Genomic DNA, 24,537 nt, shown 5'->3' with positions numbered 1-24,537 from the left:
TCCAGTTTTTACTAATAATGTTTTTAATGGCACTGGAATCAGTACTATTATGTATTGCCATAGCTGTCTTATATTTATAGATGTTTTTAGTTCTCCTTGCTACTGTTGTACCTCTTCTTTCTCTTAACTGTTCTTCATAAAGTTCTTCAACTTGTCACTTAGGGTAACCTCTCTTCCCCATTTTTATACATAAATGTCTAGCTTCATCTATAAACTCACTATCTTTTTAGTGAGGTTACTTATTCTTTTTAATTGACCTTTTACAATATTCAATTTAGTTTTCTTGAGGTGTATGCTGGAATAATGTAGGTACATATTATTCTGTACTTCCTTCTTATAATTCTTGTCAATAATCTATTTTCTTCTTTATATATTACAATATCTAAAATGTTATTTCATTATAACTGCTTTCATGTGTGAATTTCAAATAGGAACAGACAGAATTAATATAATTTATAAACTCTTGTAATTCTTCACCTGTCCCTTGCCACACCAAAAAAATATCATCAATGAAACATAATATTGTAACAATATGTTCACTAAACGTACTTTCTAATATGTTAGCCAGCTCCCACCCATGCATAAAAACATTAGCATAGCTGGGCGCTAATGTTGCACCCATTGCGACTCCATTGGTTTGAACATAAATCTCATCTTGAAAAGTCATATAATTATAACCCAAAACAATATCAATCATTTCCATTAATAAACTGACAGTACCACTAGAAAACATTTTAGTTCTGAGAAGTTCAAATCTTACAGTATCTATACCTTCACCATTAGGAATCATGGTATACAGTGATTTTTTATCCAATGTAACTAATATATCAGTTTCATATACCATTAATGTTTCAATTTTTGATAAAATATCAAAACTGTCCTTTATATATGTCACATTTTTGGGAATTACATGTAGATGTCTATCTACAAAAACAGACAAAGCCTCTGTTTTACTATTGGCACTGGACACTATTGGTCTTAAAGGTGGATCATTAATATTTTTATGGATCTTTGGAATCCCAAAGATCCTACTAATTTTAGGGTTATTATTGCTCACACTTTTCTTTGTTTTATCATCTGTTCTCCCAGATAAATACCATTCTTCAATACGTGCATCAATCATCCTATATCCTTGTTTGACCTCCTTCATTGTTGGTTTTTTATAATAATTTTCATCTTCCAACATTTCAACCATTTTTTGTTCATATATATTTTTATCCAGTACCACTCTTGAGCCCTGTTTGTCTGCCTTCATAAATAAAATATCATCCTTTTTCAGTAAGTTAGCAAAACAATTTTTTTCAGCTTTAGATAAATTAAAATATTTAAATTGAGTTTTGTTTTCAAAAACGTCTACTAATTGAGCTTCACATATATTCAAAAACATTTCTAAGTCCTTATGTAAAGGAGGGTTAAAACAACTAGGCCTATAACAGTGCAACTTATTACTTTGTTGTTTGTCAAACATTATATTAAAGTTTAACATTCTAACATAACTTCTTAATTCATTAATTGTCTGTAATTTATTGGCTCTTTGGGCTGGTGCAAAATTCCAGCCCTTTCCAATTACATAACTCTCTAACTGAGACAAATTATATTCAGAGAGGTTAATAATTTTAAAGTTTGCAGTACCTAAACCCTCCAAGATTGCTTCCTTCTGTTTCAGTTCTGCTTCACTTGTCCCTTCTTTCCAAAGCCATTTTTTTGATGTTGCCATTTATTGTTAACATTATTTTCAGTCCTTCCATTTGCCGTTACCTGGGCCCAGGTTCTCTCATTACCATTTTTCCTTTGATAGACTTCAATAATTTGTTGCCCTTCAGTTCGTACTATTGGAATGCCTCGGTTCCCTGTCTCACTGTAGTCTGTGTTTTGCTTGTTGTTACTGCCTCTAGGGCTGCTTACCATTGTTGAAACATCATTGGCAATTCTGGGACCAATATTGCTTTTGTTCTTTTTGTTACCATTATCAATAGTAGCTGTTGCGATTTTATTTAAATGCTCTGATCTCCGTACTGCTCCATTCTCCATACCACTTGTGTTCACATTAACAGTTTTCATGATATTAGATTATTCTCTTCGTAACTCCAGACCATAGGCTGATGCCACTCCCCCTTCATAATCATTTCTGTCCCTTTCAAACTTTTTTGTTTTACAATGGCTTAAAGTATCATTCAGTTTTACTAAGTTCTCTTGAATAGTACATAATGTTGTGTTAAAAAACATCTGCAGAGGTAATATCTTTCAGATTACCAAATGTTGCTCGAACTTTTTCTGCCGTTTGCTCTAATATACAGTTATTATAGTTTAATAAGATTTCCATGTACTGTAAGCCTGCTTTTTGATTAACATCCAACCATCTGTCATCCAACTTCTTCGGGAGATCTCTCCCAGCAGGCAAATTATTTACTCTCAAACCTTTTGGGACCGTCTTCTCACGGAAACTGTTCTCAAAGAAGAGGTTGTCCCATTGCAAACGTTTCAATTTTACCAGCTCGTTTTCTAGTTCACCAAACAATTCAACATAGCTGGCTTTCTGAGCTGCAGGCACACTTTGTACTTTATTTGTTCCAAACGGATTTACTGGCAGTGCCAAACAGCCCTTTAATACATCTTCACTTGCCACATATCCACTACTATTTGCTTGTTGATTAATTACCTCCACGTTACTTGTAGTAATAAACAAGCCTGCAGACGTATCATTCAATATGCAGCCTGCCGATAGCATAGCAAAGCTTGTTCCTGCTATCATACAATTTTCCATAGCTGAATAGCTACAACTCGACTAAAACCACACTTAATCAGCTGATAACTTCAAAACTCCAACCAAACACAAAAAAAATGAAGCAACAGCTTAGGAAAACACCAAACTCTTTAATAGCACCAATGGTAAGCGCTTTCGTCTCTCCACTTATTCATACACCAGAGACTTCTTCAGACAACCATTTAAACACACTACAAGAATTTATACTTAAGTAAATCACATGACTAGCAAGGAGAACTAAAAACATCGCCTATAAATATAAGACAGCTATGGCAATACATAATAGTACTGATTCTAGTATCATTAAAAACATTATTAGTAAAAACTGGAGTATATTTAGAACTAATGAGGAATTACTTGAGAAGATAGGAGACAAACCTAATTTTATACAAAAAAGAGCTAAGTGTTATAAAAATTATTTTCAATCTAAACTGAATTCTATTAGGGCCGAAGTAAAGAAATGTGGGATGAATGTTTTAATTGTAACATGTGCAACTATTTATATGTTGAGAAAAATGAGATATAAGTGGGAAAATTATTATTAAGATACCTGGAACTTTTAATTGTAAAGTTAATAATGTAATATATTTGATTATATGCCTAGAATGTAATTCTTTTTATGTTGGAAGGACAACTCGAGAATTATATAAGCTTATATATGAACATAAGCATGCTATACAAATAGGAGATGATAGGTATGCAATGAGTAAACATTATAAAAATAAAAAATGTAAAGTGAATTTCAGGTTCTTGGTGTTAGAACAACTAATAAATACTGCCAACATAGTGAATGTTGAGAAAGAATTTGGTTGGTTAGAGTATTGTTGGCAAGTCAAACTTAATGCTTGCTTCCCACAGGGTTTAAATAATAGAGATGAATTTATAATGCATTTAAAAAGGAGGGGGTTAAAACAATAACAGTGGGTTGCATATTAGATTGTATATTTAAAATGTATATTTAAATTATTTCAATTGTATATATAAACTATTTCTTATGTTACTGTTATTTTTGCTTCACTGTATAGTTTTTCAGATCTCTGCTGAAGTTGTTTTTCCCCCCTCCCCCTGTTTCTCTGTGTCTTAAGTTGGTATAACTGGTTTTACATCCTGTGTGTTATCTGACCATCTCAAGGATTACTTGCATAAAATTAGACCCTCTTAGTAAAAAAGTCTGCATATCATTTCTGGTGCCTTCCTGTGTACTGAAAGAGTGCTCTTCAAACTATCTGGAGATATACAGATCTGAGTATATTTTTCTGGCACTTCAGAGTTGTGTACTGGTAATTGTTGTTTGACTAATTTTATATCATTACTGGCTGACTTCAGAGTTGTGCACTGTTATTTTTGCTTCACTGTATAGTTTTTCAGATCTCTGCTGAAGGTGTTGGTTTTCCCATACCCACCCTCCCTATTCCTGTGTTGTTGTTTAAATTTGGAGGTTTTTGCAGTTGCACTGTAGATTTGATCTGGGACACTCCCCCCAGTCCCATCTCTTTACCTCATTCTACCTAATAGACTCCTTCTGCATTGTTTTTAGTCGTTTTTAATGTAATTGCATTTTTTAAACTGTTTGGTCTAACATTGCTACATACTCAAGTGTGCTAGCTTGCACTGCATTTGAATTGTTTTGACTGCTGTTTTAGCTACTTTTCTGTATATATATATATATATATATATATATATATATATATATGTTGTGTCTTTCGGCTTTTCCCGGTTAGGGGTTGCCACAGCGGAACTCTGGTCCGCTAATGATTGGTAGTTGGTTTTTACGTGCTGAGTTGCCAGCCCTAACGCACAACCTTCAACGAAGGTACGCCCATTCACGCATGTCTCCACGCAGAAGACACTCTAGCTGAGAGTCAAGCCAGTCAGCGTCTTACTGTGAGGCGAAAACGCTACCGCAGCACCACCACCGCGGATATATCTGTATATATATATATATATATATATATATATATATATATATATATATATATATATATATACCTTTCCTGTAACTAGTGTAGTCCAGATTCAGATTTGCTGTATCCAGGACTGTATGTACGCTTCTGAGCTACCCCCCCCCCCCCAAGCTTTCTGTGTTGGACGGAAACCTTCTAGCTTATCAGTGGGAGTGGTAAGCACTAGGTAACCTATCTACCACATAAGGAGTGGTTCTGGCCCAGAAATTGTAGTTAATGGCCATTTGGGCAGTTTTTCATCTCTCTCAACTTTCTGATTTAAAAGCCCGCATTAGCACTTGTTTCCCCCCTTTCCTGTAACTAGTTTAGTCCAGATACAGATTCTTACTTTTAGCACTTGAATTTGCTTATTCGTGATCAGCACTTCTTCAGAACTTGTAAGCACTAAATAACCTACTAATTACTACAGCACTCAACCTTCATCATTACCTAGAGGAAAACAGTTTTGGTACTTACTTTCCTCACTTTCTTAGAGAAAAACAGCTCTTGTACTCACTTTCCTCACTTATCTAGAGGAAAATAGTTTTTTTATTCAGGCATGTCCAAGGGTCAGCTCCCAGTGTTCTCTCCTGTCTATCTGATGAATCTGGGCATCTTGGGGCAATGTAGAAATTGCCTCATGTACACAGACAACCTTCTCCTCCTACCACCCAACACTACAACCTGTGAGAGATGCACTTATCTAGCCAAACTGGAGGTAAAGCTCTCTCCAATCAAGACTGAACTTGACAGTCAAGAGGAGAAGGGATACACTTGCACCACACCACACTCATCACATAGTCTCACTAAATCTACACCACCAAAATCCACACATAGAAACACAAAAACATTCGTGGAGGCTCTCAATAATAATCTGCTCAAGCAACAGAGACTTCCAAAGCAGAAATGCAAGCAACCTCCACCCCCCAACACAACCCAAATGACACATAGCCTGCAGACTCAGTGTGCCACTCAACCACAGCCAATAAGCCAAAACAACGTACCCAACACTCTAGTCATAGGCGACTCTGTAGTCAGGCACACTGATGTCCCACTCACAAGGCTAAACAAGGAGAAGGTTACTGTCAGCTGCATGTCGGGTGCCAGGATCTGCCACATAACCCACGCACTCAGGTCACTCCACAGCAAGTACAGATATGACTCTGTCATTGTCCATGTTGGGGTGAACGACCTGAGACGTACCTCCCTGGACTACATGAAAAGAGACATGGATGAGCTCTCCGATCTTGTAGCCCAGGCAGGTATGACCCTAGCTCTGAGTAGCATTCTGCCATCACCCAGAATTATACCGCAGTACAAGGACAAAATGATTGACTTCAACAACTGGCTAAGCTTCTGGTGCCATTCTAAAGGGATCCAGTATCTGTCTGCCTGGGATGACATGGTTGACAGACCACGATGCTTTGCCAGAGATGGCCTGCACCTGTCACCCCTGAGATTCCGGATACTGGCTAAGGTTGTTGCTGCCCCTATAGTGCCTTTTTTTGGCAAGGTTCAAATGACAAATTCACGACTGTAACAGGAACAGGCAAGCAAAAACTGAGGGTGATGCTACTCAGTGCTAGAAGTCTAAATCTCAAAATGCACTAACTCGAGGCACTCCTTAAAATGGAGAACATCGATATCTGTGCAGTGACTGAGACCTGGTTCAAGGCTCCAGAGAGCACCCCTCCACTACCAGGCTATAACTCATACCACACTTTTCGGCCATGTAACCTGGACCGGAACACCAAAGGTGGAGGTGTGTCCATATTCATTAAGAATATCCACACCTCCAGGCTAGTTGCTCAGCATAATGCAGCCGAGGTTATCCAAGTGCAACTAACTCTGGGCAAAACTGCAATCCAAATTGTAGCTTGCTACAGATCACCCACCATGCCCCAGGATTCCCACTCTTCTCTTCTTGATGTACTGGAAAATATTAGGGTTCAACCAAACACCATAATAATAGGCGATTTCAACTACCCCACCATTAACTGGGAAAACTACTCATGTATCAACTCCTTTGCTCAACGCTTTCTGGAATTCATAAACTCCAATGCCCTGGATCAACTTATCCACACCCCCACCAGGGGCAACAATATCCTAGCTCTAGTCATTCCCAATATGAATGACCGGTGTTCCATACCTGAAGTCAATGCCTCATTGGTCCGATCCGACCATAAGCTAATTACCCTAGATATCCACATCCTGCCTCCACCCTCTATTAAGGAAACCATGGTAAAAATTTTCTCCAAAGCCAACTTCATGCTTCTTAAGACAGAAGTGGTGAACTTCATGACACCTATGCAGATGGACAATACAGTTACGACTACTGAATCCTACACAATTGCACTTTATAAGCACTTACATGAGTGCATGGATCGTGCTATCCCAAACAGAACCAAGATGCTATCCTCCAAAAAAAGGAAGCCAATCTGGTGGTCCCCTGCCATAAACAAACTGTACAACAGAAGGAAGAAACTCTTGCAAAAGAGTAAAATCCCACGAGTGGAGGAGCTCCCTGGTCAGCCTCAGTAAGAAGCTGTGATCCCTGATAAAATCCACCAAAGCTAGTTTCGAAAACAAAATCGCCACTGATTCTAAAGACAACCACAAAGCATTCTATAGCTATGTCAAGAATCTCAATGGCAACACTCAGATCTGCTCTGAGTTACAGCATAATGGCACTAAATATACAGACCCAACTGATATTGCCAACATCATGGCAGATAGGTTCAGTGCTAACTTTACCCCCCTCTCCCCCCCTAAAGAGCCCATCTCTATACCGGAAGAATGCAAAGTTCCTGTAATCACGGCTGCACAGGTAAAAAACACACTCTCCAAAGCCAAGAACACAGCATCCATGGGACCAGACAACATCCCAGGCTGCGTTCTTCACAAACTACAGAATGAACTGGCACCCCACCTAAGTACCATGTTCAATCATAGCCTCACCTCAGGCTTTTTGCTTGCTGAGTGGCGCACAGCAACGTTTATCCCATTCCACAAGGGGGGGAGCCACCACGGACCCCAGGAACTACCGCCCCATTAGCCTGATGAGCCTGGTCTGTAAGGCCATGGAACGTATCATCATGGAACTTATAAACAAAGACATTGGTAATCTCCAAACTCTGGATCCCACCAAGTTCGGGTTTGTAAAAGGCAGATCATGTCTTCTAAACCTGATAGACTTCTTTGAAGCAGTCACCAAAGCTGTAGACAAGGGTAAGGTGGTTCACACAGCCTATCTAGATCTTGCCAAGGCTTTCGACACCATCCCTCACTCTGGAATTATAGATAAACTCACTAAACTAGGTATAAATCCCTATGTCACAAGATGGGTTGCCAACTGGCTCACTGACAGAACCCACATTGTGAAAGTAGCAGACTCCAAATCTGACTTCAGACCAGTGACAAGTGGAGTGCCACAGGGTTCAGTCCTGGGTCATCTCCTGTTTGGTATCTATTTTTCTGAAGTACAGGCTAGCACAGAAGGTCTTTGGCTAACGGAAGTTTGCAGATGACTGCAAACTAGGAGCCATAATCGAAACTCCTGATGATGTGGACATCCTATAAAAGGGCCTCACTGAGACAGATGCCTGGTGTCAAAGCCATGGCCTCAAGCTCAATGCCAAAAAGTGCATTGTCATCCCCTTTGGTAAAAACTCTGTACCCATGAACTACAACATAGGCGGTAGTATACTTAACACTGAAAGTGTGATAAGAGACCTTGGGACACAGGTAGACAGTAGTCTCTCCTTTGATAATCACATTGCCACAGTAGTCAGGAAATCCTTCTACGTGGCACACCTCATCACAAAAGGTTTCTCATCCAGAAAAAGAGGTCATTGTTCCCCTCTACTCATCACTCATTAGACCCATTATAGAGTACAACGCCCCTTTTGGTATGTACCTCACAAGACATCTACAACAACTGGAAAGGCCGCAGAAATACCTCACAAAGAGGATTACTGGCCTCAAACAGATGCCCTACACAGACTGTCTCAAAAAACTCCAGCTTTACTCCGTTGCATATCGCCTACTCAGAGGTGATCTCTGCCTAACATACAAAGCTATGTCAAACACAGAGCTGTTGGACATGCTCCACTTAATGAAATCCCAATCCCTTCGAGCTACACGCAGTAGGGACCTAAACCTTGTCACCACAATAAACAGAACATGCCGGAGGGATAAATTCCGGTCCCAGAGACTTCCCATACTCTGGAATAAACTACCTATCTGTATCAAACAAAACTCCTCACTAGCACTCTTCAAGAAAAATCTTGATGATTGGATGTGAAATAGGAAATTCACCCCGGGGATCACCTCTCTGGCTCTGCTCGACAGTGGCACAGGAAAATAATTTTCTTGGGTGGCAAAAGCCAGGGTACCTTTTTGGCTGGGCTTGTATAGGCCCCAGGGCCGATAGCCTAGTACCTACCTATGAACCTATGTATATATTTGTAATTGATAAAGCAATTATTATATTGTAGGTGTTTAACTGTGAATGAGTAAGTTATTGTTCCGTGTTTTATGAATGATTTTAAAGTAGCAATATGTTTAATTCTGCTTTTTAATTATGCCATGTGACATGAAATCATGTGATTTACTTAAGTATAAATTCTTGTAGTGTGTTTAAATGGTTGTCTGAAGAAGTCTCTGGTGTATGAATAAGTGGAGAGACGAAAGTGCTTACCACTGGTGCTATTAAATAGTTTGGTGTTTTCCTAAGCTGTTGCTTCATTTTTTTCATGTTTGATTGGAGTTTTGAAGTTATCAGCTGCTTAAGTGTGATTATAAATTAGACATTGCTTCCAGAAATTGGGCTGTCTTTGGCTATGTGGTGCTTCAGAATAACATTCCATGAGGACCACCCTAGGTTATTGTAACTGGGGACTCTGTCCCACAGGTGGAGGAATGAATGATAATTGACAACATTAGATAAGGAAGTTATGTTCTTACCATAATGTTCCATCTGTGTTTTCTATTTTTCCTCCACTTTCCCACCATCCTTCCCCATCCATAAGTCTCTAAGACGTGGCAGAGAGACTTGGAGGAACCACAGCTACTTTTTTGAGCTCCTAGAATACTTTTCTCTCTCTTTTTCTGTCCTGCCTGGTGTGCTTATCAGAATGTTATAGATATGGCTATATTGATATCCTAGGCATATGTTGAGGGCAAACCCGATCTGAGGTAATCTGGGGGAATGAGGCATTATGTGAGAGAGAAGAGGAACTCAAGCTTTGAATCTTCGGTTTGGAAAGTGGCTGAGTCGGATCCAAGGTCAGATCCGGAACCCTCAGGTGGAGGAAGAATGAAAATAGACAACACAGATGGAATGTTATAGTGAGAACATAACTTCTTTATTTTGTTCATTAGAGAAGAATAAATTAAATTTAAACCGATGTCTTTTTACCATTTCATTCATAATTTAAACCTTACGGCCAATATAAAAACTGGGAGAGTAAAATTAATTTAGATCTGATTAAATACTTAAGAATGACCTATCCCTTAGAGATGAACTTTATTAATCTTAATCTGGAATTCAGAAAGCCTAAGCGTGATGTGGAAACCTAAGTGCAGACATTTTTTTCTGTCATGCTGAGCCACTCTGGTTGACAGATCACTCTACTTCTATGGTTTCCCCTAGTAGACGACTCAGCACAGAAAGTGGTCTCATAGGCAGAGTTGCATGCTAACATGGCTGTCCAGGGCAGTGAATATTTCTAATTAGCCATTTGCCCTCCCTTGGAAATGTCCTTGGCTCACAATTTGCCTGGCTGAGTGATTCAGAGAATCACATGGCTAAGAATTTTTTTTCTTGAGGATGAAAAAGTGATTGACATAAAAACAAACAGTCTCTCCTTCACAACTATGATAGTATTCTTGAAGTAGATAAATTTAATGACGATATAGGGCTGGTGTGTGTTTCAGTTTTTGTGTGTGTGTATGTATGTATATGTATGTATGTATGTATGTATGTGTGTTTGGACATCCATAGGGGCATATATGGAGCTGCGTGAATCTCTGTCTGCATGGGTTTGCCTGGGTGATCACACTATGGGGGCTTAGGTAGGGAATCAAGAATTGGGATGCGTGTGTGTGTGTGTGTGTGTGTCTGTGTGTGTGTGTGTGTGTGTGTGTGTGTGTGTGTGTGCCAAACCTCCCATTCAGAGAGACACACAGACACACATAGTTGCCTGAAATGACACATACTGCTGTAGATAAGTACACAAGCTTCTTCACAAACTAACCTCTCCAACATCTCCACTAAACTCTCTGATACCATTTGTAAGATGATCTCTTCCACTGTAAGTAATGGGAGAATATAGCATTTTGGCCAAGATAATTAATGAGGCTGGCCATAATAAGTTATGCATGGGTGTGTAAATTGCTTCTCTCGGGTATTTCTATGGGAGAGCGCATGGATAATTCCTAAGGCTGCTGTCCCAGAATGCTTCATGAGCATTTAGCGCAGCTGTGAAGATAGAATTGCCTCACTTTTTCTATCATCCATGTAGAATCGCTGTGGTGGGCCTGTCAGTGAATCAGAATGGGCACCCTCCAGTGATTTTCCACACATGTTAGGACTTGTTGCTGGTGGTAGCCATTTCTGAATCCTCATCAATGTTTATATGAAAATTCCCTGTTCATTGATTGATAATAAGTATATAAATATAATTATTTCAGACTTGCTGAAATTAGCTATTGTATTTGTTTAAAAAGCACTTTGTGACGTAAACAAGTGTTTGAAGAAGAGGTTTACAGACGATAATCAGCTGGTAGGTTTAACCTAGATTAGAATTGCAGTTATTCCTTAGCTAGAAATAATTTAACAGTTAAGGTAGAATATTTAAAAAATATGGAAATGATGTTATTTAATTGATTTTCATTGTACAGTATAGGTAAAAATGACTTGCATGTGAAAAGAAAATTGTAAGATGCTTGATAAAACGTATATAATTTAATATCTGCAAAGTTTTAAAGAGTACATGGTTTGTTTACTCTTAAGTCTACAAAGTTCATGAAATGTATTTTCAATGTTTCTAAATGAAAGAAAAATGTACATATTTATTTTAGGTTGAAATGGTAGAAAACAAAGGCAGATTATTCAAAAGTGATTACTCTGGAATTGATGGAATTTAAATTTTTTGTATGTTATTGATGTGCACAACAGTTCAAATTTGAATGCATTCCTTAATTACTTAATTCTACTTGCATGATACATTTGTATGAGTCCTTGATAAGCCATTTGTGAAGACAAAAGCAAAAACCTTGATATTCTGAGGGATAACAGGGCAGGGTATGTTTGATGTTTGGGCTTATATAAAAGAATATAAATATGGTGGATAAAGAATATTTAAAAATGCTGATGAAAAGGGATAAATCATTATAGATGAGAAGTGAATTCAATAAGAATAAATGGTGTAATAGTATGGCATATGTTATGTTGAATGGATTTGAGATTAAAAGAAGAAAAAATTAGTGAAAAAACAGAAAATGTGAAATGCAGTGTTTGCAAGAGCCAGTTGTGCTTACAGCATTTTATTGACCACAAAATGGTACTGGTAAAGGAAGTTCAAAATTGTTTGGTGAAGGTACTTGTCTTCTTTTATCTGGATAAGGTGTGGGTCAGTTCTGAGAGAGATATTAGTGGTCGAGCAGAAGTATGAATAAGCTGAAGATGACATTTGCATAATCTAGGTGGAATAAGAATGGAATGGGAGAGCAATAAGAGTAATAGAATAATTGTTGATACTTATTGAGGCACCCTATACTCTTTCAAAGTATGAGATGAATAAATAGAAAAAAATAAGGGATAAGAAGACTGGGAAATAATGCTGGATGGAGGACATAAGACTAAAGGGAGAAGAACTTGGGGAAGGTTATGGGAGGGTGTGGCCTGTCTTATTTGAAGGGCAACATTACCTGTAAAAGCTGACATGTCTGCTAACTGAAAATATTTTGTAGAGGGGAGGACCATAGTTAAGAGAAAGAAATACCAAATAGTTTGATTTTAGATAAGAAAGGAGGAAGATAATTAATGTAGCCTTAAGTTATCACTAAGGTTTGAGTACAGGATTGTAATTGTTTTATATTGGCTAGAAGGCATAACAAGATGATTTAACAGTATACTGTTTTTTGATTAAAGGTGAATTTGTAGTTATTCATCTTTTGTAGTTATCCAATATTTGTTGTCATCTGTGATAGTTTCACAAACAATTTATTGTTCTCGGTTGAACCATTATGATAGATTATTGAAATTCCCATTGTGGCAGCCATAACTTTGTTTCTATAATATTACTTAAGTGGTATAGGTAGGCAAAGTGTTCTAGTATGTTGTAGAAAAAATAGAAAACAGAGTAGAATAGTTTAAAATGTCTGTCTGAACTAGTCTTGTCCCACAATAGCACAATTTAACCAAGAAAAAAGTTGTTACTGAACTTGAGGTTAATTGATTGTGAATATGTGAACTAGATGCAAACGTGTATTGTGAATATGTGAACTAGATGCAAATGCGTTAAGAAACTTGTATATATCTGTACAAATGTTCTGTTGCTGATCTTTTTTTATGATAGCAAAAGTGTTTTTGTATTTAAAATTATGGTGAGTGACCATTTCCTTTCATGGGAATACTGTATATTTAATATTCCTCCAGTATAAATGTCTAAACAATGTCTGCTTATCAAGTTCTAAGTAGGTATGAAAACACCAAGCTATTTTCCAGTCTGGTGGTTCCTTATTTGAATTCTTTGCTTGTGAATTCTGTGGGTTTCACTCCAGTTCAGGATCACTGGATGTTAAGAGAAAATATGTCATAGAAACTGTGGATGTTATGTTGTCTATCTCGCCTTCATTCTTGCTGGATGGGTTCGGAGCCGAACCTCGGCTCCGACTCGGCCACTCTAAAAGCTCGAGAGCTAGTTCCACCGGCTCGAGGCTCCCCTATATCCCACAATGCTAGGCGGTAACTCCTCAGATCTCGTTTGCCGCTATAGCGATCGAGGTGCTCTTCCAACCGGCTCTTAAGGTTAGTTGCTTTAAAACAAAGTTTAACTAAGATAGACCCCCTTTAAGTTAGTTTTTCTGTATTAATTACTTAATTAGGTAGTTTCTTTACCATTCCCTTGCAAATTCTCCCCCTTTTTTTCCAAGAACTTTCAAGAGTTCTTCCCTTAGGCCTTTAGGCCCCGTCCCTCCCTTCCTAGTAGTTGGAGTGACTGTGTTTTCTGTAGGGAATTATTTAGTTTAATTTAGTTTAATTTCAATTAGTGTAATCTGTGTGTGTGTGAGTGTGAGTGATTACACTACCTTCTTTAGAAATGTCTAAAGAATCGAAGGTCTCAGGCTTTAAGAAGTGTGACTCGTGCTGTCAGAAGATGTCTCTGACAGACGGTCACACTTCTTGTGTATACTGCCTGGGACCTTTGCACCTGGAGGACTCATGTGTTGTTTGCCGTGGTTTCAGCCCTAGAGTCCTGCAGGAGCGAAAAAATAAGCTAATTTTAAGGGGCTTATTGAAGCCTGAGGGTCCCCCGACTCAATCTTCGGGGAAACCCTCCAAGCCTACCAGACCGTCGGTTCCTGTATCTGAGTCGTCTTCGGGGGCTTCGAAACCTGTTCGAACATCGGCTCCGGCTCCAGCCGAGGTTCGGCTCCGAACCCATCCAGCAAGAAAGAAGGCGAGAAGAAGGCAACTAACATGGAACGTTATGGTAGGTACATAACTTCTAATTTACTTTTTGTAGTAATCTAACAAAGACCATTTAGATAAAAAGGTAATTATCAGATTTTTGCAGCACTGTGGTAATTCATGGGAGAAAATATGTATCATATGATATGATATTGTTAATCCTTGATCATTCCTTACGCATGGGTATCGGTTCCAAGCTCGGAACCGAGCCGGCCATTTTCCAAGCTCGTGACAGCTTCAAACTATTGAGCTAAACTCTTACCCACAATCCCCCTCTCCCTGTTACCTCAGATTTCGTTTGCCACATTGCCATCAGGTCGTGTCAAGCTACTTCTCTTGAGCTAAGTACAGTCAATTGTTGTTTAATTGCTTTACAAATTACTTTTCCATCAGAAAAGTTGATATTTTATTGTCTCGTCCCCTATCACATCTAGCGTTCATAATTTCCTCAGGTTTTTCTGTTTTTTACTTACTACTTTTACCGCGAGGTATTTATCTTTACCATTGTTGGTAATCTTTTTCCCTTTTTTCTCTCATACCTTCGAGTACTCTCTTGTACCATTGTTGATACTTTTCTATCAATTAATATGGCAGATAAAAAAGGTAGTCCAGGGTTTAAGCAGTGTAATGATTGTGGACACAAACTGCCTACTTCTGATGCACACTCTTTGTGCATTTATTGTTTGGGAGCTTCCCATTTATCTGTTGAACCACCCTGTACTATTTGTGAGAACTTTTCTAATAGGACTTTGTCAGAAAGGAAAAACAAGCTGATACTGAAGGGACTTCTAAAATCTCCCTTTTCAAAGGCTATTTTGGGTTGGAGGTCTCAAACCCTCCTAAAGCCCATAAGAAAATGTATGTTTCTACTAAAGCTAAATCCTTGCCTTCGTCCCCGGCTGGGGACTCTCATCAACCAAAACCTAAAAAGGCTAAATTTTCAGCTCCGGAGCTCTCTCAGTCAGCCCCAGTGCTTTTGGTGCCTAGAACTTTGGCACCAAGGCCTTCGGCTCCATTACTGATTTCGGCTCCGTCCTCTCTTGCAGCCTTCTATATATCGGCACAGAGGGGCTTCTCTGTGCAGACCATTACCACTGTATCGGCACCGACCGTTCAGTCGGCGCAGACCTTGACTGTGTCGGCTCCGAGATCTTCCTCAGAATAGAGGCCTTTATTGTTGACTCCAGTTTTGTCGGTTCCAGCTTTGGCACCGACTACCACTTTGGCACCGACAACCACTTCGGCACCGATCCCTGTGTCGGTGCAGACAATGACCTCGGCACCGATGACTTCTTCGGTGCAGACAACCATAGTTCAGTCTTTCTCGGCACCATTGTCCTCGGTGCAGTCAGATGAGATGGGCACTGAGTCTGCCTCTTCTGTGGACAGGCCTGTTTCTCCCTCAGTCTCTGTGAGGTCCACTAGAAGCCTTTCTGAACATGATGTGTTGCGTCTTGTAGACCAGGTACTCTTGGCCAGAGGTATTCCACCTCTCAGGAACTATCCTTCCTTGGGAGGTGATCACCCATCTCCAAAGACCCCTTCTTATTCTCCTCCTTCATTGCCTTTGAAGTCCATGGATATAGCACAGTCTTCTCCTTCTACGGTTCCCTTTATGGATTTCACTAAGGAACCGCAGTTGCCTTTGTGGCAGGAAAGTTTTGCTATGTCCCAGGATGTCAGCTGTGACACGCATAGCTTGCTGCTCCACAGCCATCCAGGGACTCCGGGTCGGCAGGCTGAGCCACTTAGGGGAAGGGTGACCCCTGCCCTAGACATACACTCCTCTTCGGGTGGACCAGCCTTCCAACTGATGGAGAAGGCTTTCGCTGCTGCTGGTGATACCGGACTGTCTATACCTCCGTCCTCCTCTGGTACACTGGTTCCACAAGTCGCATCTAGCGGACTCAAGTGCAAGGGCCGCAGGACATATTCCCTCAGGAATCCCCTTTTCCTCTGTCTTCTCCAGCTTCTCCCACTGAGGATGTCCACCAGAAAAGTTTGTGTAAGAGGAAGCACATGGACTCCACAGAAAAGTCCCTCACCGAAGACACAGATTTCGATGAGGGGGAAGGATCCCCTCCATCACCCACTGAGGTATCCTTTGGCAATATCCTCGAAATCCTGAAACAGAGAGGTGACTGGCAGTCTTCTAATCTGACCTCTGAGGAATCTGTGTTCCTGCAGGCCTTTCACGGCCTGCCCCCTACCTCCTGGGTTACTCCACCTGCCGATTAACTTGTTCGGCCCATCGTGCAGCATGCTTGGAAGGCTCCTGATACCATCTAAGCTATTCCCTGGAGGCCAGATAAGATCTTGTCCCCTCCTGCTTTGGATCTCCATTGGTCCAAAGGTCTTCCTGTGGATGCTTTGGTGGTGGCAGCTGCAACAAAAAAGGATCTGGCAGAAGAAGAAAGTCAGACTGTCCATCCGCCTAACAAAGAGTCCCGGGCCCTGGACAGGATAGGGAAGCACACCTTCAGCTACCTTTGCTATCAGGTCCCTGAATTATATGGCACATTTCACCAGGCTTTAAAGGGATCTGGTTTCTGAGCTGTCTGAAACCTTGGCTGGTGCCGTGTCTGATGAGGTCCGTGACAAAGTGTCCTCTCAGCTGGCCACCATTGAATCTATATCTAACTCCTCTATACGACTGATATCTCACACATCAGAAGGAGCAGCTAGAGTAGTGGGTTCAGCTGCGGTCTTGAGACGACACGCCTGGATGCGCTTGTGCAACTTTGCGGAACCCTTTAAGTCTTCTTTTCTTAATGCACCCATTGAGCCCTCCTCGTTGTTTGGGCCCACAGTTAAAAGCACACTGGCCAGATGTGAACAGGATGGTAAGACCTTTTCTGCCATAAGTGTCCATTATTCTTCCCCTCAACGTGCTTTCTCCCGAAACCAAAAGAGTGGGAAGATATGGTTCAAGAAATCTAAGGGTCCTTTCCATGACACACAGGCTGAGTTCTCCCCCAGAGGCAGAGGGAGAAACTCACAGGGAAGACGCTCCTTCTGGGGCAGAGGGGGTCCGCGTAACCAGAGTTCCAGGGATTCTTTCCCTGGTCAATCCTACCAGCGCTTCTGAAGAGCGGCCCAACTCCTTTCCTCTGGAGGTGGTTGGGGGACGTTTCTCCTTGTACCCTTCTGCTGGCTAACCATCATCACCGATTCTTGGGTACAAAGGATCATAACCAGAGGTTATCATATCCCCTTCGATCTTTGTCCCGTCCCTTCAAAAAATCTTCCCGACGTTCCACCCAGTCAAAGGGATGAAGCAGCTCTAGAGATGGAAAAGCTGCTAAGAAAAAGAGTCATCCAAATAGTCCATCCAGCCCAGATAGGATCTGGATTCTAATCAAGACTATTTTTGGTGCCAAAGAAAACCGGGGACTGGAGACCAGTTTCGGATCTCAATGTACTGAACAAGTTTGTGAGAGTACAAAAATTCTGGATGGTCGCAATACAGTCTGTACAGTTGGAAAAAGATGATTGGATGTGCTCTATAGATCTTCAAGATGTGTACTACCACATAAAGGTGGACAGGCCATCAAGAAGATTTCTGCGCTTTCGTGCGGGAGCCAGTCACTACCAGTTCAGAGTACTGCCCTTCGGACTCTCTACAGCCCCCAGAGTGTTTACAAAGTGCATGGCAGTTGTCACAGCTCACTGGCGACTTCAAGGATTCCAGATGTTTCCATACCTAGACGACTGGCTCATTTCCGCCCCCACCAGACATCTACTGGAAAAAGCCCTGGCATACTCTCTCCTCGCTGCTCAAAAGCTAGGCATAACCATATACTGGCAGAAATCCAATCTCACCCCATCTCAGTCGACAGAATTCATAGGGGTTATCTTGGACACAAAAAACTGCAGAGCTGCTATTCCAGAGCACAGAATTCTAAGGATAAAGCAACAACTAATTCCAATCCTTTCAAAGGGAAAATCCATGGTTCACTTGGTTCTACAGTTGTTGGCTTCCATGGCAGCCTCCATCACCATTGTTCCCCTGGCCAGGTTTCACATGAGGCTTCTACAATGGCTACTGCTCACCCAGTGGTATCCTTTTCAGCATCCTCTTTCAGCCATGATTCGAGTAACCCACAGGCACAAACAGGATTTAAATTGTTGGATGAAACACAATCTCTCACAGTGGTCTTGCCCCTTCTTCCCCCCAGCAACCCAAGGCCACAGTGACCACGGACGCCTCCCTGATGGGGTGGGGGGGCTATGTTAGGGACATACAGTCCAAGGCACTTGGTCCCAACTGGAGGCCCATCTGCATATAAATGTTCTAAAGCTGAGGGTGGTGCTTCTGGCATTGCAAGCATTCCATCCCCTGCTGCCGTCTGGGACAATTGCGATTCAGTCAGACAACATGGCAGTGGTCTGGTACATCAACAAGCAAGGTGGAACCAAGTCTTACCCCCTTTGTTGAGAGGCCATGAGGATATGGCAATGGGCGATGGCTACCAACTGTTTACTTCTAGCAATGCACATTCCCTGGAGTTCCAACGTGATAGCAGACAGACTCAGCAGGTGCATTCTTCAACCTCACGAGTGGTCCCTGAATCCCTTGATAGTGGCAGAGATCTTCCACCGCTGGGGCTGTCCTTGCTGCGACCTCTTTGCATCCCCGACCAACTACAAATGCAACTACTTCGCTCTGATTCCCCCTCTGGGACAGTCACCCAGGGACGCTCTAGTCCATGATTGGCCCTCGGGTCTTCTTTACGCATTTCCACCCTTTCCTCTCATTCCCCAGTTTCTGAAGAAAGCCCGCCGGTTGAAGAGTAAGGTGATCTTCATAGCACCATATTGGCCTCGACAGATTTGGTTCCCCTTCCTTTGGCCTCACCTTCTAGATCGACCACGGATTCTCCATCCAACCCCGGAGTTGATCTCACACCCACAGAATCTGATTCATCCCAACCTGAACAGCCTGAAGCTAACGGCATGGCTACTCCAATTCCCCTGATTGCCAGGAAGAATGATCTTTCTTTACCAGTACGTGATATTCTCATTGCTTCTCATAAGTCTTCCACTAGAATTACTTGTCTGAGCAAGTGGAAAAGATTTATCTGTTGGCTGAAAGATAAACAAGTAGACCCCTTTTCAGCAGCAGTGTCGTTAATACTAGACTATCTGGCCGACCTGTTTGAATCGGGTCTATCGGCCTCTACTATTAGAGTTCATTTGGCTGCAATTTCTAATTTTCATGAGGGTGTCCAAGATTCCTCTCTTATGTCCCATAAATTGTGCAAGACCTTCATAAAAGGTGTGAATCATCTGAAACTACCTTTTAGAGAACCTATTCAACCATGGGATTTATCTTTAGTTCTACAAGCTCTGACAATGACACCTTTCGAACCAGCCTCTTCTTGCGACATCAAGTTTTGTCATGGAAAACCTTGTTTTTGGTCGCTATTACTTCTGCCAGACGTATTTCTGAACTTCAAGCTTTATGTATCAAGAGTCCATACTTTTTCATAATTTTTCATGGAGATAGAGTGTCTCTGAGAACTAATCCGTCATTTCTGCCTAAAGTGATCTCTGAAATGTCCATTAATCAAGCCATTGAATTGCCAGTTTTCTTTCCCAATCATTCAAACAGAGGAGAGTATTGCCTACATACCCTAGATATACACAGGCAAATCCGTTTTTACTTAAACAGGACTAAACCCTTTCGTAAATGTGATCAGTTATTTTTGGCCTTTTCTGGACCTAGATTAGGATCTGCTGTTGCTAAGGTCACATTAGCTAGATGGTTGAAGGACTGTGTGACCTTTATTTACACACAACGTAATATCTTGTTGTCTACTACCATGAAAGCTCATACAACAAGGTCGGTGGCAACTTCTGCTGCCTTCCATGCCAGAGCTTCTTTACATGACATCTGTGCAGCTGCAATTTGGGCTACGCCTCATACCTTCATCAATCATTGCAAATTGGATTTGGCCTCCAGGGGAAGAGCATCTTTCGGTTCTATGGTGCTCAGGAATGTCCTTCCATGAGAGCCTACCAGGAATAGAGGTAGCTGGGGACTCTGTCCCATGCATAAGGAATGAACGAGGATTAACAATATCAGATAAAGAAGTTATGTCTTACCATAATGTTCCATCTGTATTGCTGATCCTTGTTCATTCATTACGACCCTTCCTCCTTCCCCCTCCTGTGGTTTCTAGTGTTCTCACCATCCAGTTCTCTTAGGTTATTTGACCAGAGGTAGCCTCTACCTTCTTTAACTTGCAAACTCAATCTGAGGTAACAGGGAGAGGGGGATTGTGGGTAAGAGTTTAGGTCGAGAGTTTGAAGTTGACGCGAGCTTGGAAAATGGCCGGCTTGGTTCCGAGCTCGGAACCGATACCCATGCATAATGACTGAACGAGGATCAACAATACAGATGGAACGTTATGGTAAGACATAACTTCTTTCTTTCTAGTATTAAAAATCAATATTAGCTACTGTAGAAAATGAAAGAAATGAAAGATGGTCATTACGGTTCATTATATTCTCTGTCAAATAATCCATTGTGCTGGATACTATAAATTTATTCTCAGTTTTTTTACAGAGGTTAGGTTAATATAAGAAAATTCCTGAGCCCTTGCCTTCTTTGTTAAGGGCAAAAGATCAGGAAAATTATAGTTTATTTTTAGACCTCCTAGTGGAAGCATAGCTATTCATTTTAAGGATCAGTCATTCAATCTGTTAACTGCTTCATCTTTTTCACTTTCATGGGGATATGGAGCCTTTGCTGACAAAGAATGGACACGGTAGAAACCCATAGATCAGAAGATGCCAGTCCACTGCAGGATGTGCAAAACTGTTACTCAGACACTGTACACATCAACAGGCAGTTTTAGGATCACCTTTTCATTTACTGACATGTCTATGATGTGAGATGACACAGGAACACCCAGAGAAAATATATATGAGCACTGTGAGGACATGCAGAATTCATAAAACACCTGAGCAGCAGCAAAGCCAGAGAACCAAGCTCTGTAAGGCAGCAATGTTAACCACTAAACCATTGTGTGGCCTCCCATTATAAGCATCATTGCTACAAAAATGCACAACATATATTAGATATACCAGGAGGTGAGCATCAGCCTCCTATGTTTTTTTTTTTAAATACAGAAAAGGAGTCATCCCATTCTTATCCCATTTAGCCTGAAAATCACTGTCTTTCATTACTTTCCCATACAGTTTCAGTTTAGATAAGAACAGGTTACTCTATAATCTGATGTATTTACAGTGTCTTCAAAACACACATCTAAACTATTCACAGTATACAGATGCTGAAATTCCAGTCCTAATCTTCAGCATCACCAGTCTGCTGTAATATTTTCATTAAAGTGCCATGATTCTCAGTAACAGCAATCAGTATACAATAAGGTCAGATCTCTGATCCATGTTCCTTGAATACATCAAAATCCTGGTTTAAAGCTTCCAAGTAGTAACCAAAAAAAATTAGTCTGTTAAAATGTTTGGGCATCTGATTATACTTTCACACCTTTGGAAAACATTGTGACATAACATGCAGACCAGAAGAGTTTAATACACATGGGGATCACCAGGAAATCAGCTTGCCACTGAACTCATCAGAACTCACCCTCACTACTAATGAATGCAAATTGTTCATGAGTATTACCAGTGCTTCCAATTTTTTCCATTTCCTAGTAATGGCATTTTAGCCATTAACATTAGTAATAATAATGGCTTTCTAACCATTATGTTAAGTATGTCAGAGCCTTCCAATGAGACTGCACAGCCTTGTAGAGGAAGGGGAAGCAAAAAAAGTGCTGGCGTTGACAAATTGAGTCATCCTAAATTTTTGTAACAAGATCCTGCAATTCTTCTTTAAAACCTTCTGCAGTAGATAGTCAATTATCTGAATGTCGATTATCCAAAACGTCAGTTATCCAAACGCAGCCTTCCAAAATTTTCAGGTAGGAAAAATCATAAAGTCTGAATATGGAAACGTTACACGTATTTGCTTGTGCATGTTTTTTGAGCTTGTAGCCTGCTCATGTGTGAAAAATATTCTTTATTGTCCAGTGGAATCACTGAATGGTTGAAATGTGTATTCCCTGCATGCAGAAAAAACAAGCCCCGGGATTCAAGAAGCTCGGCGCAAGGACGGTTTTAGCCTTGCGCCGAGCATCCTCACTCCAGATGGCACAGCAGCGCCATATGAATATGTATGAGGGCACGCTGCCGCATCCTCGACGTGCACAGGAAATGTGTGCGAGTGCAGGGGGCGTGTACAAGTGCTCTACGGAGGTGTAAACATGCCGCGACAGTTGCAAAACCTACTATGCCTAGTAGTAGAGCCCACCCCTAATAGTAAGTCAGTAATTCAGTGTCCATGGATACCGAAATGTATGCTAAGCATACAAGAGTGTCCACGAACAGTGAAATAAAATCGAAGTAGTAAACACACAAGCACGTAGTGGAATGTTGAACCCTGTCCCTAGAACTTTCACAGTTAGATTCCCTGTGTCCCTGTTATACATTTGAATTGCTGCAATATCGAAGGTGTAAGCAAAGAGCAGTGTGTTTGCACATCGCTGCCCTCCGCTGAGCGTAGCTTACATATCATATTCATTCAAATAGAGAAAAACATGCGGAATCAATGTAAATGTCAATAGTGTAGTGTTTAGAGCATCCACCTAATGAACAGGCATTCACGGTTCGAGCCCAACAATAGCACATATCATTTTCCATGTGGAATGAATATTGTTTTGCTGTAAAACCGACATAAGAGTATCGCATGAGATATTTAACTTAAGTATCATTCAAGCAAAGTGGCACTGTCATAATGAATAAGGTACTAGTAAGCAAGTGTAAGCACAAATAAGCAGCATTAAACACATATAAGTACCAGTAAGCAAGTCTGAGTGCGATTGCGCAGGACTAAGCAGTGCCCAGCATAGGAAATATATATAAGTATATACAGATATATAATATATATACTTATATATATATATATATATATCTATGAAGAAAGAATGACGTAACAATAAAGCATACAAAAGGAATGAGAAGGGAATCAACAGCAACCCCAGTATTATATAGCGCTGTCAGCATATGTCATATCAAACTGGGCAGGAGTGAGCAAAGCACTGCTACTCACACCACAGGCAGGCTATTACCAGTGGGAGTAACATTGTTGATCTGCTAAGTCTACTTTACACACAGAGGGTCGTCCCTGGTGGGACTACCCAAAAGTTGATAGACCATTTGGCCTTCCAACCATTACACAAGCAAGGGCAGGTATGTTCAAGGAGTAAATGGTGGGAGAGCCTGAGAATACATGGGTTGGGACAACAAGCATGTAGGGCCCCTAACGCTTGGGAGTGGGCGATGTGTGGAGATGTGTCATGGATGCGATAACAAGTGGATAATAGATGGTATGCTTGCATGTTGAACACGGGTGGGGTGGAGGAACTATGGGTATGAAATTATGGAGCCAGGCATGCCAGGGTTGGATGGGCTGGTTCTTATTGGACCACCCTGTGGAGGTCAGCGAGTTCATTATAAGTATATATGCATACACACATGCAGACATCAATATGTAGAAGTACATTCTCTGTAACACATTCATTCCATTTGCAGACATAAATAACATGAATGTGTCCTTACAAACCTCGACAGTAGATAGAATAATAGGTTGTGCATAAGAGGACGGGACAAAACTTCAAATACGCAGAAGTGTGTACAATGTCGAAGTCAGTGCTGTGCTGAAAAAATCAAATGTGAGGACTTTCCCACACATAGAATCATTCATGTGATCTGCCTGCTACGGCAATGCCAATTACTAAACCGGTCTATTTGTAAAAGAAATACGCCAAACACGTACATAATTAGGCTTTCATGTGTAACGTGTGCATTACCACATAGTCATACTTATTATTTTATTGTAGTGTCATGTTAACGGGAGTAAGGATGTAATGAAGTATAGAGTCTAATCTTGACATAAACACATGCGTGTCCCATGTGGGACAACCCAAAAATTGTGAATAGTATTCTTTTGGTCGCCCATGTCACCAATGTTTGTGGACTAAACCTTTGTGAGTTCTGAGGATACGTGGAGTGAGTCATCTGATGGGATGGGTCTATAGGAGTAGGGA

The 24,537-nt window shown here is 40.9% G+C and overlaps 1 protein-coding gene across 2 annotated transcripts in view; it reads left to right on the top strand.

Annotated features, from left to right (window-relative positions):
• FANK1 (fibronectin type III and ankyrin repeat domains 1) overlaps positions 1-24,537 on the top strand; it is a 1,042,588-nt gene that overhangs the window by 84,742 nt on the left and 933,309 nt on the right. The gene's annotated exons all lie outside the window — the stretch shown is intronic.

The sequence above is a fragment of the Protopterus annectens genome, chromosome 14.part0, assembly GCF_019279795.1.
Source record: "Protopterus annectens isolate FY-2018-M chromosome 14.part0, PAN1.0, whole genome shotgun sequence".
Lineage (NCBI taxonomy): Eukaryota > Metazoa > Chordata > Ceratodontiformes > Protopteridae > Protopterus > Protopterus annectens.
The sequence above is the reverse complement of the archived record's forward strand: the minus strand, read 5'-3'. Positions and strand labels throughout refer to the sequence as shown.